Genomic DNA, 6300 nt, shown 5'->3' on the forward strand with positions numbered 1-6300 from the left:
TCCCTGTCAGCGCTGCCGGCCATGCTGTGGTCACGGGGCTCTGGGTTAGGTATTGTGGGGACATCCCGTCAGAAATAGAGCTGCAGGGCAGGTGTGTTCTTTGAAACCAGGGATGATGTGTGGCCATTGTTATCTTGAATTAGCAAGACTATCAAAGTGGAAAGAATCACCGCCAGGGTAGAGCCCGGACAGCCTCACAAACCCGAGGAGGCACTGGGCAGGGCACTCCAGCATAGCTTTCTCCAATGGGCTGGGTGAGTCCCCGCCCTCTGGCATGGCCACACCCCTCCTGTCCGCCTCTCCAGCTTTCCTATGGCAAGCTTGCCTCACAGCAATTCTTTAATCATCTAAATTTCCAACGAAGATGAAAGTCTGAAGGTGAAAGATCATAAGTTCTGTAAATACATTTTGGGCAATTTGTCAGAGCACCGGGAGCTATTTGAAGATAGATGAGGGCTTTCGCGACCCTGAACTACACCTTTGTTGATGAAGGAAAGGTTTGCTCTATTGAAGTATTCCTGTATCAAAATAGGGATGATTGGAACAAATACATAAACAACAAATAAAAGCAAATAAGCCCTTGCTGGGGCATTTAAGGTAGACTTGGGAGAATGACATTCTTGGCTCTCCCTGGTGGGAAGGGCACACTGATCTCTGGGCAAGTTGCAAATCTGGGAAAGGTGCCAGGTCATCGAGGAAGCTCTGTTCCCGGGAAAAACAATCTGTACAAGGAAAAGGAAGACAACCACCTAAAACCTTAACCCCTCCAAAAGAAAAAAAAAAAGTTCTTAGACTTGGACTGAAATCGATGAAGTTCTTTCCAGTGGAAGGGATTTTATTTTTTTAAAGATTTATTTATTTTTTCATATAGAACTGGGATACAGGCCAGAGATGCGGAGGGTGAGAGGATTCACCAGAGACAGAGCGGGAAGCAGAACAGGCAGATCGACGAAGTGCATTGCTGAGGGGAGCAGCGGGTGGGTCAGGGGAGGTCTGCCGCGCCATGTGGTCACCTCCGGGGCAGGCGGGGATCGAGCTCATGCAGAAGTGGCTTAAGCTTCTTAGTGTTGTGCTTTAACCCGCTGCGCCACCTGGGAGGGCCCTGAGGCCCTCCTTTAACTCAGCACCTTTTCTGCCAGCTCTTTTTGTTAAGAAGCCACATTTTTCCTTCTCCATAAAAGAATCCTTTATAAAAAGTCTTTACAGTTAACACAATTTTTCCATACATTATTGCTTTGGTATCTCAGATGGCCCATTAAGGTAGCTTGGTTCACAAGTAACTGCTTCTGGTGCGGGGCTCCCTGTGGAACCCCGCTGCGAGGCGCCACACGGTGCACAGGACTGCGCGAAACAGCTCTCCCCTCTGCATGCGGTAGGTAGGGACAAGCGCTCTGGAAGACACATCTGGCCTCCCACTGTCTGGGAAAGTCTCCAGAGTCACCTGTAGTGACTCCTCTTCCTCAGACCCACCATACTTGGATGACAGAGGAGAGAACGGGTTGTGGTTATTCAGAGTGCAGAGGCAGAAGCAGACTGCACTGCCTTTTCATCAGGTATGAGCATGTGGTCTTAGGTTTTAGATCTAAGACCTAAGACCACCCCTGGCCTCCCATGCCTCAGTCTCTTCATCTGTACAGTGGATGCTGATGAATTACCTAGCCTTGCTGCCAGCATCACTTGAGATCATGTGGTGAAGAATATTCTGTGTCTCACAGGTGCTCAGCCAATGTTAGATAATCTTCAGCTCAGCTATGCTGCGCCTATGACTGTTTAACAATGACTAACATTCACTGAGTAGTTAGTATGTTCCAGGCCCTTCTAGGCAAAGTGTTTGTAATTGATTTCATATCTATGTGTGTATATTTTTTTTCTAGGTTTCACCCTACATATTTCAGAGTATCTATGTGAATTTAATATTGTCTATATGAAACATGTATGTGAAATCAGGATATGTACATATCTGTGAGATCTATTATAGATGTCAATGTAAAAACTATTTTATAAATGTTGCTTATATGAGATAGATGAAATTGTAATATGTGTTATATATATGAACTCTCATAGATATCACACTACATATATAACATAACATGGGAGGCATATCTGATAAATATACAAATAACAATACTATAAAGCTTATTTTATTTTTACAATCATATAAAAGCCATTTATACATGATGAAACAGTTACAAGAAAGATTAAGCAATTTGCCTTTTATCAATCATTAAAAGGAAGCAGAGCCAGAATTCTAACTTCAGAGTTGGTATCTGACCACTCTGCACTAAGAAAGATGAAGTGAACCTTTTCATAGCTCTGTTTCCACTGTCCTCAAACAAAAGGAGCCTTTGATCTCACTCAGGAGACCCTCGTTACTATCTTTGCCAAACCTGTTCATTGTAATGTCATTTGGGATTTGATGAAATGGGACCAAGTGATCCAATTTCTTGCTGAATGCACAGCCCAAAACGATTATGAAGGAAAACCTTATAACCGCAAACTTGCTTAATTAAGCTCCCAGGTCACCACAGCCTGGAGAACCCAGACCAGTCACACTAAGTAGTACTTACTGGAAGCCCGCCTGTCTCGGTCTTGGTTCAGGTCTCAGCAGAGTCCTCTGATCCTAACTGTCCTGAGCTCATCCTGCTTGCTCTGAGCTCTGAGCACCCAGGTGAGGACTAAGCCCAAGCTGTGTTCCAGATAAAACCAAAGGAAGTTCCCAAACAACAGTCTTAAAGAAGCTTTTTCTTTTGCCCCACGTTGAAATGCAAGTGTGCCGTAGGGGAAATCCTGGCCTTGCTTCTTGTGGCCTGGCGCAGAACTGCTCTCAGCATTCCCAGCTGTTATTCTAGCAACAATAAAAGAAAACAAGCAAATAACAATAAAAAAGAACCTTCTAGACTTTGGGCCAATGACTCTCATGGTGGTCAGTGCCAGCCCAGTTTGCCCTCCTGCAGTGATTACGACTGATTGAAGACATTCCTTTGCTTCCCACCCATCCTTGTCCTCCCAGGAGACTCTGTGGGACAGCCTCCCAGACACCTGGACTGCAGGGCCTCACCCAGACTTCCTTGTTGACTGAATATGCAGATATATTCAAATCCACATTTATTTAAAAACTTCATTCCTTTCAGCTGTCCAGCATGGGTAGTCAAAGACAAACGGTTTCTCATTGGCATGTGCTGAGTGCAGAATGCAGATCAGTGCAGTTTTACATAACCACCTGCACCTTCTGTAAGTTTCTGCCAGAAAGGGAAATTGGCCTTCAGTTCACACAAGTCCTGTCATAAGTCAGAAAGGACTTCGTGAACCCGTGACAATCTCACTAGCGGTGCAAACTCTTCCACACGGTCTTTCCGCCCCAGTCTCCAGTGAGAGGGAGCCTGTTTCCCACCGGCTGTGAGGCTGTCAGTTGCTCCTAGAATCATTGTAGAAGATTCTTATCTAACCTGCTGCTTTGAACGCATACCAAAATTTCCTGATTTTTAAAATAACCCTCCTCTTGCACTCTTGTGGTGCTTTCAATATTTTAAAAACCATTTTCTAAGCAGATGGCATGTATCTATGTTAAAAAATTCACTCCTCCTTGTCTTTTGAATCTTCTTCCTCCTCCCTTCTTACCTTCCATCTTACTGAGGAGTTTCTCCCCTAGAAGGCTGACACCATTCAGCGGACCCCAGCCCCGGCTTACAGGCTCAGTGCAAACTGGGTCACCTTGAGGGGGTTAGCACACCGATTCCTGGTCCCATTCAGGGCCCTGGGTGCCCCCTGGGCATCCGGTATAGAAAAGGTCTGCACGTGATTCTGAGGTGTAGCTGTGGTAAAACCATCACATCGAGTCCTCTCATTAGGCCTTAGAACCCACCTCTGAAAAAACTCCCCAAAGCCCATGGCATTTTTCAGACCTTTCCTTAAATTTACAGAGACGCTTTTTGCTTGATGACTCAGTTTTTAGAAAAATACCCATCAAAGAAAATGTCTTCTGACTTGATTGCATAGCTTTTTGGGGTTTGTAATGCCTTTTCCACACATGAGCCCTCTCTCAACATCCTGTAAGGTGGGCTTTTGGGGCCCGGGTGAGGGCATGACAGCTGGAGCATGTGCTGTAGAATTAGGGTGGCAGATAGAACAAAAGAAATAATTACACAGACACCAACTGATAGTAAGTTAAGCAAAAGCAAAGCAAAACAAAAACAAAACCAGAATGTTAAGTGGGAATTCCAGAGACTTACGGAGAACTGACTTAGAATTATTTTCAAATCCACCAATCCACCGGGCAACACGTAGGGCATATTTACATGACAAAGATGGTAGTTCTGTCTGCAAGTCCTCGGACAGGGCATCCTGTACCTTCAGCGTTCACTCCACTCCTGAAGCCCAGACTTTGGCCTGCCTTCCCATGATCTCTCAGAGACCTCAGCTCCTGCCCACACTCTGCCTCTCCTCTCCATGGATAGCTATTTTCTTCAGAAAGAGCCTCTTCTGTACATCAGAAGCTTCTATGTCCCCCCTCCCTTGCTAATCTCCTGCTGGATCACCTGGTTTAAAACACAGCCCTTTGTTTATTCAGTCTGTGCACATGTGCACTGCTTTGTGCCATTATTCCACTGGCTATTTATGAGACCCTGGGAAGTAGAGGGAGCCTCTCTTAGGTACCTACGAAAGTCTGTTTCCATTTTAAGCTAGAGATAGAGTTTTAAGGAGCTTGATCTATTCCACCAGGTCATACAGTCTAGAAGCGTGACTGGGCTCTGAACTGGGCTGTCTGCATTCAGAGCCTTTGTTCTTAACCAGCTCGACGGAAAACAAGATGGCGCCACAGCCTCATGGCTTTCTATTTCTTTTCCAACTTGTTCAGTATAGCTCTGAAGCTTCCGTGATTTGGAGCATCCATGGGATGTTCCATGCCATGTGGGTGGTCTGGGAGATTAAAAGTGTTGACATACAGCAATCCATCAGATGCATGTATTTTTGGAAATCTTATTTTTAACCTTCAAAAAAAAGTGTCAGCCACAAGACTCTTGAAGAAGGCTTTGTCAGCCATTGCCAGCAAAGTAAACACTACATCAGCCCAGGGACAATGTTCTTTAAACACGTTTGCTGAGGCCAAGGGGCAAATACTTTATGCTGATTCTGGGTCACTGGCCACAAATATAATGTATCAAAGAGGCTTTTTTCCAAGTGTTCCATATCTTTTTTGGTATAAGCTACCCTGTGCTTTAGTATTCTGTAAATATTTGTACAATTAATATATGCTGGCAAATGTCTCAAGAGGGAAGTAGACTTCATAATGCCAAGAAAAATTGTAATTAGCAACACAAAATAAAAGGAGTTTGTCTCTTTCATCTCAGTGCTTAAAAACTGTCAGCACTTAATACAGCTGGAAGCTTTAGAAAAGATAATTTCCAAAAGCTGATTTTGCTAAGCTTTTAAGAGTTGGTGATATACCCTGATTAAAAAAAAATTGACTCAAGAATTATTTTTCCCTCCCTCCTCAACATTAATCTGGTTATATTCATTATGAAATTCACCATATTTCATTATGAAAGGTGTTCTAGAGAAAAGTTCCCTTTAAATTATCAACATGTCTTTTTCAGTGTCAATCATGAAAGTGAGTATTTGGCATTGTGGTGCCAACAGGAGCTGGCAGAGCAGTGGGGCTGGGTGACCCATCTTGTCTAAAATGGTCGTTTATGTGATTCAGAGGAAGAGAAGAGAGTGTGCCGGCCGGCGCCAGCGGTAGACGCCTGGGCACCTGGACCACCCAGCGAGCTGTGGGCCAGTCTGCTCCTCCTACCCCTCACAGGCATCCTCCACAAGTTCCTCGGCAAGCATCCTCTAGTTCTGAGCCTATGTGTGTCTTCGATCCTTTGCCATCCACAAGGGCTGGAAGACTAGTTGTGTGTTAGGGACTGCATGTTTGTGTCCCCCTCACCTCCTCACCCCACCGAATCCACACATTGAAATCTACCCATGAATGGTGGTGATGATGTTAGAAGATGGGGCCTCATGAAGAATTAGTGCCCTCATAAGTGAGACCCCAGAGAGTTCCGTGTCATTCTGCCACTTGTGAGAACAGCCCAGTGGGCTAAATGGTCTGAGACACAGACAGGGTCTGTGACTAGCGAGAGCTTGGTTGGGCCTTTGGCCTGTTGTTTAATGAAGTCTCTGCTGTCCTTTGTCCTGACCATGGGAGCTTTTAGTGCTAGTTATAAACTGTCCCACGACGACCTACATCAGAATCTCCAGGCAGGTTTGTTACACATGAGGTTTCCTGGTCTATATTCTCAAAATACTAAATAC

The sequence above is a fragment of the Condylura cristata genome, unplaced genomic scaffold (assembly GCF_000260355.1).
Source record: "Condylura cristata isolate star-nosed mole 26May11 unplaced genomic scaffold, ConCri1.0 scaffold00011, whole genome shotgun sequence".
NCBI lineage: Eukaryota > Metazoa > Chordata > Mammalia > Eulipotyphla > Talpidae > Condylura > Condylura cristata.